This window comes from Aotus nancymaae, unplaced genomic scaffold, assembly GCF_030222135.1.
Source record: "Aotus nancymaae isolate 86718 unplaced genomic scaffold, 86718_ANA_hifiasm-v0.15.2.pri h1tg000016l, whole genome shotgun sequence".
Lineage (NCBI taxonomy): Eukaryota > Metazoa > Chordata > Mammalia > Primates > Aotidae > Aotus > Aotus nancymaae.
The window spans coordinates 62,049,340-62,062,420 of NW_026988428.1; the positions used below are offsets into that span (position 1 = coordinate 62,049,340).

Below are 13,081 nucleotides of genomic sequence, written 5' to 3' on the forward strand. Positions count from 1 at the left end.
CCCATTCCCCTTCGGCCCCTTCCTCCCTCTATTTCTTCATCTCCTCTTCTTCCTGCTCCACTCCTTCTCCTTCCTCTACTTACCCTTCCCCTCCTCCTTATCCCTTTTCCTTCTCCTCCTCCTACTTCCCCCTTCTCCCCTTCTCCCTCCTCTTCCTCCTCCTCCTTCTGGATTTTATTATGGCAACTTTCAAAGATATGCACAAATAAAGAGTGCTTTTCATGAAGCTCTGTCTTCCCGTCACCCAGAGCTCAACAGTTACCATCTCAGAGCCAGTCCTGGTTCTGTCCACACCCTCACCTGCCCACTTCGTAACCCCAGGGGGATTCTGAAACAGTCCCCGACAGCCTGTCATCTGTCAGTGTTTCAGTGTATAGCTCTAAAACTTAAGGACCCTCTTTTAGAAAACATAACATTACCATTATCACACTTTAAAACCATTAACAGTCATTCCTTAATATCATAAAATAACCAGGAAGTTTCACATCTTCCCAGTTGACCCACAAACCATTGTTGTTGTTGTATTTATGTTTGAGTTAGAATCTAAATTAGGCCCATGTGTTCACGCAGGTTGATTTGTCTCCTAAAGTGAAGGCCCCCAGAGTATGAGTTTTGAGCTCTTTTCTAGCAGGTGGGACAGGTGTGCTGAGAGCCAGCCACACCACCACCTACCCCTACACGGGGCCTACCGTGAGGATTTCCAGCAGGGCAATGCAGTCAGTCAGCCGAGGCCCTTGAGAGCCACATGGCACATCCCAGATCTGACCAACATATCTGGATGAAGGCATGTGATGTGACTGAGTAAAACCAGGCATGTGGCACAGCCTGGGGGTGTTCCCTCTCTGTGGCACTGACCAGCCCTTATGGGGTCTGAGGCTTACGGACACCAGTACAGTTGGGCCCAGAGAGAGACCCCTTTCCTCTGCAGTGTTGGCAAGCCTGTCTGTCCTGGCCAGCTCTGCACCCCTTAGCAAGCAGGGCCTTCAACTTGGCCTCAGGCTTCAGGCTGAGCCTCTGGCCCTGACACCTGGAGGTCTGCCCATGAGCAGGCTGCTGAGCTGCGTGCTCTCACCTGCCTCCTTCTGTCAGATCATCTTGTTGAGGGAGGACAAGACTCGCCTCTGGACAACCCAAGAAGGAATTCAGAAGCCCTCACCAAGTGCCTTCCTTCTGACCCAGAGCCATCTATCCTGGTTCTGTGGAGCCGGTAAAGGCCAGTGGTCCTCCTGCAGCACTGGGAAACAGGCCCTGCATTCCTCCCCGAGCCCGATTAGAACACAAATGGCCACCATTCACTAGAGCCACCTCGCTCTATCCTCACTACAGCAACCTGCAAAGTCCTGGTAATCTGAACTCTGTGCAGAGCAAGCACTGTGCTCAACATTCATGCACATCAACTCACTCAGTCCGTGCCCCGCCCCAAAGAGCAGCAATTTTTTTGAGACAGAGCCTCATTCTGTCACCTAGGCTGGAGTGCAGTGGCACGATCTCGGCTCCCTGCAACCTCCGCCTCCCAGGTTCAAGCAATTCTGTGCCTCAGCCTCCCGAGTAGCTGAGATTATAGGTGCCTGCCACCATACCCAACTAACTTTTTTGTATTTTTGGTAGAGACAGGGTTTCACCATGTTGACCAAGTTGGTCTTGAATTCCTGACGTCATGATCCACCTGCCTCAGCCTCCCAAAGTGCTATGATTACAGGCATGAGCCACTGCTCCCAGCCCAGCAACTCTTATTATGTGTATGGACGGGGAGGAAACTGAGAGCAGAGGTGGGTGAAGCAATTTGACCAGAGTCATCTGGCAGTTGTGTTCCTTTAGGTGATGGTCAGTCAGGTGTGGCCACAGAGGGGGCACAGGAGAGGCACAGGACAACAGAGTTTATCAGACTCTCGGGTCCTAGACCTAGCTTGTCCAACCCCTGGCCCATGCAGCCCAGGACGGCTTTGAATGCGGCCCAACACAAATTGTAAACTTTCTCAAAACGTTATGAGATTTTTGGGGGAATTTTTTTTTTTTTAGCTCATGAGCTATCATATGTTTTATGTGTGTCCCAGCGAAGCCAAAAGATCAGACACCCCTGTCCTAGACAGATTCACTGCACACCCCACTGGGTGGGGGGGTCACACAGGAGGAGAGCCAAAGACTAGGGCTCCCCCAAGCAGGCGGGGGACAGAGAGTGGGTGAGACCCTTTCACTGGAGGTCATGGTGGAGCCATAAGAAAAGGCAGGAGGAGAGTCCACTGGTGCATTTGAATGTCACTGGGTCACAGGGGAGGGTAGCAAGGGGAACTTGTAGCAGTGCCAGCCCTATCACACTGGTGCACCTGGTCACCCCAGCAGGTGCACACAGCCCGCATATAGGGATGTGGAGGCAGCAGGAAAAGGCGAAGTTTTAAAATGCATGATACACACTGCTGATGAGCAGCATGCGGTCTGCCTCCAAGCCCACACTCAGACCCACCACACTCTTCTGCATCCAAAGAGGTCATATTCACCCCCATTCTCCAGATGAGGAAACTGGCTGAGATGTAGAGCAAGTAATGGCTGGAGCTGGACTGTGCATTGCAGTCTGTTGGAATCACCTCCAAGAGTCTGCTTCCCTGGGGAGGCCAAGCCTGATGGGAGGCAGAGGGACCAGAGGCCAAGGGGGAGGATGCATGCAGGGCACACCCTGCTCTCCATATCTGCAGAGGTCTTCATGGAGCGGTAGCTTTCGGAGGTCTGGCTGGTAACAAGGGGGGGCTCCCTGCAGCACCTAGCTCAGAACACTAGGGCAGGAGACGGGGGCGTGTTGGGGGGACCCTAGAAGCCTCAGGCATCCAAGTGCCTCCTTGCTCCCATTATAGTAAGGAAAGAACAGCACACCTGGGTCAGAGTATATTCAGTTTAGAAGGGAACTTGAGGATCAGAGTCCAGTGCTCCATTCAAAGGTTACCGGCTGAAACACACTGGCTGGGTGAGTGGGTGGGTCACCCAGGCATTAGTGGGAAACACTCAGATTTATCAGATTTTTTGGAGAAGAGTGTGATCATAGGAGCTCTTAGCCTTGGCCATCTCAACGGGTAGATGAGAAGCCTAAGCTTTAGCACCTGACCACACTGTGCTCTCCAAGCCACTGAGCACAGCCTCCCATTCCTCACTTCCTCTTACACCATCCATTCATGAAATCTGTCCCGCCATCCAGGCTGATCCATGAAGAATGTCTTCAGTCTCTGCATCTCAACCTGTCACTTAGTCTAGATGAACTGCCCAGAGGGAACCAAGCCCTGTGCCCGGGGCGTGCAGGAGAGATGTGGAGAGTCAGTGAAGGCAGTGAAGGTCAGGGCCTTGTGTTTGCCTAAAGGCTTGCTGGGCACCTCTTGCCAAACCCTTCTGCACTTCGGGGAGTCAACAGTGAACCTTGTCATCCCTCTGGAGCTTGAGGCATGGCTGGGGCACAGCAACTGTTGGACAGGCTGGTGCAAGATTCCCTGCTTCTTTTCAGTTCCACTTTACCCCCTTCTATAGAGACCTGCCTGTGTTCACTCCCATCCCACACAGAACTGATGATCTCTCTGGTCTAAGTCACTAAACAGACACATCAGGGAGGCAACAGCTTGAAACTCTGGTCAGATAAAAGTGTGCATGCACCCACACACATTCATACGCACACATGCCTATGCACGCACACATGCACTCAGCCACCAACACAGGACTGCGGAGAGAGGCATCTCTGCCGGGGTGCTAGCGAACAGCAAACTCCATGGCCAAGAATCTGCTTTCTTTGCTTTCTCTGCCCCTCTGTGAAAGAACCAATGACGGAACTGGACCAAGGACAGAGCAGGAGGTAAAGCAGGAGATCCTGACTAATCCACATCCTGGCCCAGCAGCCCCTGAAGCATCAAGCACTTGATTGTTTAAACCAAGAAGGTTACCCTATTACCTTTCTTGCGCTCACACAGTAGGAATTTTTAAACCCAGGCTCCCGTTTAGAGTCCAGTGGTGTGGTTAAGGCAGTGTAAAAGTGCTGTATGGCTCTTAGCAGTTCCTTCTCGGTTTCATTTCATTTTGTCCCCTCCATGTCTAACTTCCATTTGAAATCTTGAATCAGCCAACAGGTGAGGGAAGCTCCAAAAAAGAAGGGCAGTGAGTCTATCACTAGATAAAGCGGTCCCAGAGGAGAGGGAAAGGTGAAAGACCAGGCATCTGAATGATGTGCATCTACCTTGGATCAGGAGGAGCCGGGGAGGAGTTCCCCAGGAACGACCCAGAGGGGGACCATCCAGCTTCCACTCAGGCACAACATCTGTCCTGGCACAACCCTTCCTCCTAACTCATCTGCAGCACCTCAGGGTCACTTTCCCAAGAAGGAGTGGCCATCGGGGACAGAAATAGCACATCTCTGCTGGTGCCGAAATGATGATCAGCTTGATACTGGAAATCTGCTGAGCAGGAACAGGAATGGGGCTTAAATTACTCGCACCAGATCTTGTTTAGCAAAGACTGCATGAGAGAGAGAATTCAGGCCATCTGAGCCTAAGGCCAATGACCGGGACAGAGGCCACCTACATCAAAAGAGAGGGATATTTTTAGAGTGAATGGGAGCTCTAAAAACTTTTATATTTTAAGCCAATGAAGATCATGGTGGATGATTCAGACTAAACTGGGTCTTTATTGGGGGTTCTTTTCTATTTAGGGGATGGATTAAAACGTAAAAAGTTCTAAAAACCAATTTCTGAAAACAAGGGGATCCAGAATTGCCATACCTCCATCAAATAGGCCAAGACTTGGTCGACCAGGGCACTAAGGTCCACAATCAAAGGCGAAAATATCGGGGCTTGGGCTCAGAAGCTGGTTTTCGCGTAGCTTGCCCAGCTTGCTCTGGGACCTGGGGTAAGTCACTCAGCCTCTGCCTGCCTCCTCGTGTTGCCATTTTATACAGGATGATGTGAGGATAATGAAGTTGTTATTTTCAGGTCTTAGGAAGCAAGTCACCACGTTATAAAAAGATGGTAAAAATGTGGCTCTAATGAACATTCATATCACCACTGCCATCACCATGACCAAGCTCCCCGAAGAAGCAACCTAAATAAATATTCTGAGCCCCGTGGCTCCTGGGGCCCTGCAGCCTGAGCTGGGCCACATCCTCTGAAGTAGCTGGTGCTGGTGGGAAGTTCAGGGTGAGGGGAACTGGATTGTGTCCTCCCTGGCTCGTTTCTTACCTGCACGTTCTGTTGCGTTGTTCCACCAGCCACCCAGCTCCGGGGTGGGCCTTGCCTCGTCTGTTTGATGGCTCTTTAACCTTTGAGTCAGCTGCCCCCACCATGCAGTAGAAGGAAGCATTCTACAGCCAAGACCTGGGGAGTCCCGAACCCTCTCCAGCATAAGCCTTTCCTCATCCACTGTGGCTTATGCAGTACAGGCAGGAAATGGACCAAGTGGCCTCGGAACCCTGAAGGCTCCTTGGGAAGCAGTATGCAAACATCCCTACGAGCTGGCCGCTCAAGAGACTCATAGGGTCTGTGTGGACATCCACCCATCTCGGGCTGCAGCAGGTGTGCCTGATCACCACAATCCAGCAGCATTTTCTCAATGGGGTGGTTCTATGGCCAGTTAGCTTCCACCACCACCTTCCTCCAATTTTCTGCAATGGATGCTCCATATTGTATTGATGGGACTGCCTAATTCATCAACATCCACAAGTATTTCTAGCACATTCCTGGCATGTCCTGCTCTGCTGGATAGAGGGCAGGGTGAGAAGGAAAGATGGGAAAAAGGGACTCTGACCCAGTTCTAGGCTTAGAATCTAATGAGGAACACGAGGCGCCTGTATTAAAAGGCAAAGGGCCATGCAGGTGATTTAAATTTGTATTGGATTTGGTCAGAGGCTCTGACTTCTCTGGGCTTTCCCTAACTTCCAGGCTGCCCTGTTCCCTGGAGCTTGGTGTCTCCTCCTTGTCCTTGGGAGCCTTCCCTTTCCACCCATAGCCAGTCTTGTCCTAGAATTAATTACCACTGCTAGCGACCCATCGCCAGCCCTGTCCTGGGGTCCCTGCCACTGCCCTTTGTCCTACCCTTGCCCCTTGCACAGGTGCCTGCAGGCTGTACTGTCTCTCCCACAGCCTGCAAGAAGACAGCCAAAGGGAAAGTCTGGGTCCTCCAGGGTGCGGGGAGGAAGTGGCAATTGGTCACTTCCCTCATGCCTGAATCCACTGGACACCCGCATCCTCCAAGTTCCCTGGGCCGCGTCTCCCTATGAGGGGTCTGGCCCTCATCTCCCCCAGCCAGCTGGCTAGGCCCTGCTGCCCACTCTGGGTGCCGCTCTCGCTCAGCCTGTTCAGACTGGGCTCTTGGTAATCCTGGCTTGAAGCCTAGTAGACGCCTGTCTCTGGCTTGCAATTCTGGAACTGTGTTCTCCTTCCTTGACCCTCTCTGTCCCCCGGAACACACACAGTGTGATCTCCTTAGACCCCCAACATTTGGGCTGGGACACTGAAGGGGCTCATTTTCTTGATGTGCCTCTAGAAGACTTGCTGCCTCCTCGAGACCCAGTTTCTTTTCCCTCCCTCTCTTCCAGCTGCTCTCACTCTGCCCACCAGCTCTCCTCACCCCAGCCCTGGCCCCCTTTTCTGCTCCCAGAACCACATGTCAGTATTGGACATTGGCCAGAGCACATTCTTGAGCCCTCACTGTACAGCCATTCCAGGTGGAATGGCTGAATACCAACCACCGGCGTGGTCGCAGCTGGACGACCCAGGTGTTGAGCCCTGGGCTGAGGCCAGGAGGGGTAGAGGTTACCTCCATCCGTGTAACAGTGACAGGAGTGGCTGAAGGCTCCCAAATCCACATCCTCTCTTCTCTGCACAAACGGGCGGGCAGCTGCACCTCTGAGCTGACTGCAGTTAATGGTTAATTGCCAGAAAACAATTCACCCTGAGAGCATTGCCGCTGAAACAGCTGGCTTCACTTTTCCTGTCTGTGGTGGTTCCGAGCTCCCTGACCCTCCCTCTGGCTTCCTCTGTAATCCTCTCACACACACAGCCAGCTGGGAGCCTCGGGCTGGGCTCTCCTCCCTGCAACTTAACCTTGGCAGCGTCTTGGGTTTTCTTTGGCTGTTGCCACCCTGTTCTGATGATAGGCTAGTACCTCCCTCTCATCCCAACCTGCCTGGACTGCCTTGACTGTCTGGCTGTGGCTTGGCAGGAAGCTTCACAAACCCTGACTATGTCTATGCAGAATGGTTGGACATACAGAAAAGGAATGCTTCAGTGAAGCTCCCTTCTTTGTGGCAGAATTAATCCAATGGAGAAATTTTGAAATTCCAAATTTTATAAAGTTCTTCAAACTGACCTTAAAGACGGCACCAGCTGATGCTGAGCTGCCCTGTCTCTTATGCACCAGTGAATCTGCCCCCAAAATCTCTATCTGGGGCTCAGCTTGCCCCCACGTGATGTAAGTCCAACGAAACACTCAATTTCTGGCAGGGGGTATGATGGCTCACGCTTATAACCCTGGCCTTTTGGAGACCAGGCTGGGAGGATTGCTTGAGGCCAGGAGTTCAAGACCAGCCTGAGCAACATGGTGAGACTCCATCTTACAAAAAAAATTTTTTTTTTAATTAGCCAGGCATGGTGGTATGCACCTGTAGTCCCAGCTACTTAGGAGATAGGATGATCATTTGAGTCCAGGAGTTCGAGGCTACAGTGAGCCATGATTGTACCACTGCACTCTAGCCAGGGTGGCAAAGTAAGACCCTATCTCAAAAAAAAAAAAAAAAAGGACTCAATTTTTAATCACTCACCTTAATGTCACAGTGAAATATTTCTGCATATTTCCTGCGATGCCTCATGCTAAAAAAAAAAAAAAATTGGTTTGGTTCAGAGAGTGCTATGCTGTTCTAGGTTCACTTTGGATCTATAGTTTTAGAAAGTATCTAATTTTGCTTCTAGTTCAAGCTGTTCCATTAAAGAATTAATGGGAAATAAAATCACTTTGGTACAGGGGAAAAGATGAATGTTTGGATCCCATCTGATGCTTAACACGCTGCCCTAGTTTGGCATATTTTGAAAATGGGATAGTTCTTACTGAGGGCTCCGGGGCAGATGCTACAAGAGTTTTCTTTGGAATCCTCATTATCTGTTTCCATCAGACCAAGTATAGGGTGTCGCTTTTGGAAGGACCGAAAGCCCTGGATCTGCAGGGGCAGACTAGTCACAGAAACCACAGTGGGGCTGGAGATCAATGGGGAAGGTTCAGGTCACATCAAGGGCACAGGAACCATGAAGGCAGAACGAGGTACAGATCAGAGCCAGGAGGGAAGCAGGGATCAGCCTCTACACAGGCCCAGGGGGCAAGATAAGCAGAGAGGCGCCAGAGTCAGAGGGAGGCTCAGAAACAAGGATGCTAGCAATGAGACCGTGCTCTGAAACTTCTGGCTCAGGGAGGGCTGCATGGAGGCTGTGCCTAAGCTGAGAGTGTTGGTGACTGAGCAGCCAATAAATAGAACACAGATGGGGTCAGGCCAGGGAATTCCAGGCAGGAGGAACAGCTAGAGCAAAAGGCACAGAGGTTGGAGGCTTCGCTGTGCACGGCTCTGTGTGCACACACAGGAGTGTTTTACAGGCCTATACAACAGTGACTAGCTTCTGAGGTAAGAGCGGACTGGGCTGAATAAAGTGAAGGGCGGAGGGGGAAGAGACAGGTACTAGGATCCATGGCCATGAACCCAGGATGGACCACGGGGTGGAGGAGCAGAGAGAAGCAGGTGAAAGATGCTCTTGTGCCATTCTTGGCAAAGAGGAAGGCCGGCTGCCTGGGGGAGGGACAACTGGGAATATCTCTTGCCTGCCCCACTGGTGCCCAGGACAGCTAGAAGGGGACTGACCACAGGGCAGTGATGGATGCTCATGCACCAAGGGAGGGCTTCCCTGGGCTTCCCTCTATTCCCTCCATCTTCACCTCTCCTGACACTCTGTCCTTTGCAGGGGAGCAATGACACCCCTGTGTTCACCTGAACCATACCTACCCTAAAACGCTGAATCTACCCTAAGTGAGCCCAGTGAGCTCATCCGTCCAGCCCTCCCCCATTTAGTGGGGACAGCACCACGCAGCCGGCCCGAGCACAGGTTCTGCAGCCGGAACTCCTGGGTTCTGTTCCTCACTCACCGCGTACTTGCTGTGTGACCTCCAGCAAGCTACTTAGCTTCTCTAGGCTCCTGTCCTCATCTGTGAAGCGAGGCTGATGCTCATGCCCATGTGGCGATGTGATGAGCAATGCTTAGTACTCTCCTCCGAGGGTGGATGGAAGAGACATGCTTGCGAAGGGGGCTGGCACCTGGAGAGCTTGTACACGTGGGCTGTTACTGTTACATGTGGGAACCATGTGCCGGGCTGCACAGATGAGTAAGGCACTGCCTCTGCCAAGGAAGGGGTGGTTTTGTTTCTTTTGCTGGAAGGGATGCCTGTCTATTGCTTCCACTACAGAAAACCTGCATGCCCTCTGCTCCTCTACTAAGTTTTGAGAAGCAAGGCCAGCCCACCCTGAGTTGGGGTATTGCCTCCTAAGCCATGGCCAGTGATTCTGGGGGCTCCCTGCAGAGAATTCTGGGCTGTGTTGCTGGAGTGTGGGCCCTCCCTGGCACAGTGAGCTAGGAAAACAGGACAGCATGAGGTCCAGTGAATTCTAACTACATGGAAACATGGGCTATCTGAGAATTTCTTATTATTTGAGTTTTGTATACTAATTCAAAAAACACCAAACCCAGCTTAAAGACAGCAAAGAGTATTTCCAGAACCTTCTTCATGCTTCCTAGAGTCAACCCCTTACACAAACCTTATGGCGTCACACCCCTCATCAGCTCACTGAGGCAACTGGAGGAATCCATGCTTCAGAAAACAGATGGTCCCTAAGGAAGCATTCAGAACTCTTGGGATATGCCTGGCCTCATGGAATTCCAGCCCCTGGATCCCACGGGGATGTGAGCTGAAGCAATATAGGCTTCCCTGATCCTTCCTTGTGTCAAGGCCAGCAGTCTCCTGCCTCCTGCCCTCCCAGGCAGGTACAGTGCTGCACAAGCTTCTGTCTGTGTTTGTTTCCAGCTCCTCGGGAGCTAGGTAACATTCCTTGGGGACGGGTGCAGTGGCTCACACCTGTAATCCCAGCACTTTGGGAGGCCAAGGCAGGCAGATCACCTGAGGTCAGGAGTTCAAGACCAGTCTAGCTATCATGGTGAAACCCCATCTCTACTAAAAATACAAAAAATTAACCGGGCGTGGTGGCAGGCACCTGTAATCCCAGCTACTCAGAAGGCTGAGGCAGGAGAATCACTTGAACTCGGGAGGCGGAGGTTGCAGCCAAGATCATGCCATTGCACTCCAACCTGGGCAACAAGGGTGAAACAAGCAAATCAAGTCTCAGCATCAGCCTGAGAACCTGTAGGTAAATGTGTGACCCAGGATTTTGCAACCTCAGCAGTGCTGGCATTTGGGACCAGATCATTCTTCACTGCAGGAGACTGCCCTGCGCCCAGTGGGATGCTTAGCATCCAGGCCTCGACCCTCTAGATACTCCTTTTGCCAGAAACCCACTGGGTGCAAAATTGTGCCAGGCTGAGGACCACTGGTGCAAATTTAACTACGGTAACTGTTCTGTGCTACTCTCAGATCAGAAAAAGATGAAGCTACTGTCCCCAGCATGGGGCTGGCATGCTCCAGCCGGTTCCTGCTGTCTCACAGGTGTACTGTGTTAGAAAGTGCACTCCTGCATCTTAATCAGGGGATGTCTGCCAAGCGTATGTCATCCCCAGCACCATACCAGGCACTGTGGAGGAGCCAGAAGCAACCTCAGATGTGGTCCCTGTTCCCTCGAAGCTCATAGTTCTAGGGAACAGAGTGGTAACACCTGTAGCAAAAGTACTGCTACAGAGCAATGGGGAAAGTTGTGTCTCTTGTTCAGTGACAACCTACACTGAGGAACCACACAGCAGGCAGGGGAGGGACACAGAGGTGAAGCCCAGTCCAGCTGAGGACAGAAGACGCAAAGCAGAGAGTGCAGGTGTCAGGAGACAGCAGACAAGCGCTGCAGGCATTCCGACGGCAGGGAGTGGCAGGTGCTCCCGCCCAAGGATGGCCTGGTGGAGCCATGACTGAGCCGAGCCAGGTATGGAAGGACAGGTAGGCCCCTGCATTCCAGGCAGGGAGACAGCAGGGCAAAGGCCTGAAGGCTGGACGCTCAGCCTGTGGGAAGAGAACTGTGTGCAGCAACGCCAGGAATACTTCGCAGCTTTGCACACAGAGCCAACGTGTGCTGCAGGGGCCCTGAGATGATCACGCCAGACCCAGGGAGTCAGGAAAGCCTGGGTAAAGTGCAGAGCGACGGGGCAGGGGTGAGGGGTCTGTCAGAGCCCATGACCTCCCCCTGCTGAAGCACTAGCATCTTGATGATCTGGGCCTGTCTCACCTGCCTCCTGGGTCCGTCACACACCTGCCCAGGTGAGGCACACACCTGCAGCCTCCCTGCTTTGGAAGCTGCTGCCTGGAGCCAGCACCTGTGCCCACCAGCACCCAGCCTTAGTCCCCTCAAAGCCCCAGACCAGCCCTCACTCCCCTCCCAGGCATCTTTACACACTGAAGTTGGAGAGGGCTATCCCCACACACCACCGCCCCTGCCGAGTGCCCTCCCCTCCTCCTGACCACTCCAGCAGGTCAGAGAGCCTGTTTGATGCCTCCAAACAGGCCTGTGGGATAGCATGTACTTCCTTAGCCAGCCACTAAAGTGAGGGGCGAGGTTCAGTATCTCTGTCTCCCCATCCTCCCTGTTCCCCACCCTGTCTTTAATAACAACTGAGGCAGTGACTTACCCCAAGAAGCGGCGTGACATTGCCAGCTATCCAGGAGTATCCTGTGGGCCTGACTCACAGCCCACGGTGGTGATGGAGAGAAGGAAGATGTTGAGATGCCAGGATGGGCCCTCCTAGCTGCCAGCAGCCTGGGTGCTCCTGTCAGTTAGGGGCGCACCATCACCTCTTCCTCCCATGCCCCGGTGGGCTCTGGGAGTGACTAGCATCAGTGCCTTCAGGTCCTGTGCAGTGGGAGGGAGTCGGCCTCAGCACCGTAGTTGGGACTGGTGGAGGGAAGTTTGGAGCAGGCAGGAGGGGCACGCATGTCAGAGAGGAGCTGCAGGGCCCAGCAGCGTGTGGCAGGGGAGGGCCTTCTGGGTGGGGTCAGGGTGAATGTGTAGCCATGTTATGTCTGATGGGCCAAGCGGCTCACCGGGGGACCACACTCTGGCGTGGGCTGGCTGTGCCTGCTACTGGCTGACAAGGACCACACTCCTCATGCTGTGTTACCTGGAGCTCTGGGAAGGCAGGAGGCAGGTCAGATCACTGAAAAGCACATTTCCCCTCTCGTTGGGTCCTCACTGGCCCTAAAGTTTGCATCCTACCCTAGGGGACCAGAGAAGGCTGAAATCCAGCCCATGCAACTCTTGCTGAGCCACGTTTTTCTAATTTGCACCAAAGCGTCAGCAGCCACCCAGCTAGAGCCAGCATGTGGTGGAGCCTGGACCCAACCCAAGTTCACGGACATTTCCCCCAGCCTTCCTCAGTGTCAGGCCCCGCTTCCCAGAGGCTCCTCAAGCAGAGGGACCATCCACAGACCCTCTCTTCAGCCTCCTGCCTCAGCTTACCCTGTGTACCACTCAGTACCACACGCAGACCCAGGAATGAGAACCCTGCAGGGGCATGAAGGACGGGAAATGGGCATTGGGGCTGAAAGGCAACACAGGAATCGCCTGCCTTCCCTGGACCTCTGATCTGCTTTTTCCTGAGGCTTGGTTGCCTCGGTTCACCCTGGTCCCTGCACTCCAGCTACATGGGCACTCTCCACTCCCTGAAGGCAAATACACCATGCTTCCTGCAGGCTCCAGGCTTTTCACTTGTTCTCCCTTCTTCCTAGAATGTGCTTCCCTCCTTCACTTAGCAAATGCCTGTTCAGTCCTTAAAGATGTTACTTAGGTGTCACCACCTCCAGGAAGCCTTCTCTGACTGCCCACCCTACCAGGAGCCTCCCACCATTTCTAGAGCGTACCCCATAGCTGCATTTG

At 52.9% G+C, this 13,081-nt stretch overlaps 1 protein-coding gene and 1 long non-coding RNA gene across 4 annotated transcripts in view; one reads left to right on the forward strand and one right to left on the reverse strand.

Moving 5' to 3' along the window:
* The window catches only part of LOC135275408 (uncharacterized), a 48,596-nt gene extending 40,310 nt beyond the window's left edge, over nucleotides 1-8,286 (reverse strand). For 2 of the 3 annotated variants that reach the window (XR_010343024.1, XR_010343022.1), the window contains exon 1: nucleotides 7,781-8,286. This is a non-coding gene — a long non-coding RNA (uncharacterized LOC135275408). Of the gene's footprint in view, nucleotides 1-6,777; nucleotides 6,902-7,780 lie in introns of those variants that run through there. The other variant, XR_010343023.1, reaches the window with a different exon arrangement.
* The window catches only part of TSPAN11 (tetraspanin 11), a 75,970-nt gene that overhangs the window by 47,578 nt on the left and 15,311 nt on the right, over nucleotides 1-13,081 (forward strand). The gene's annotated exons all lie outside the window — the stretch shown is intronic.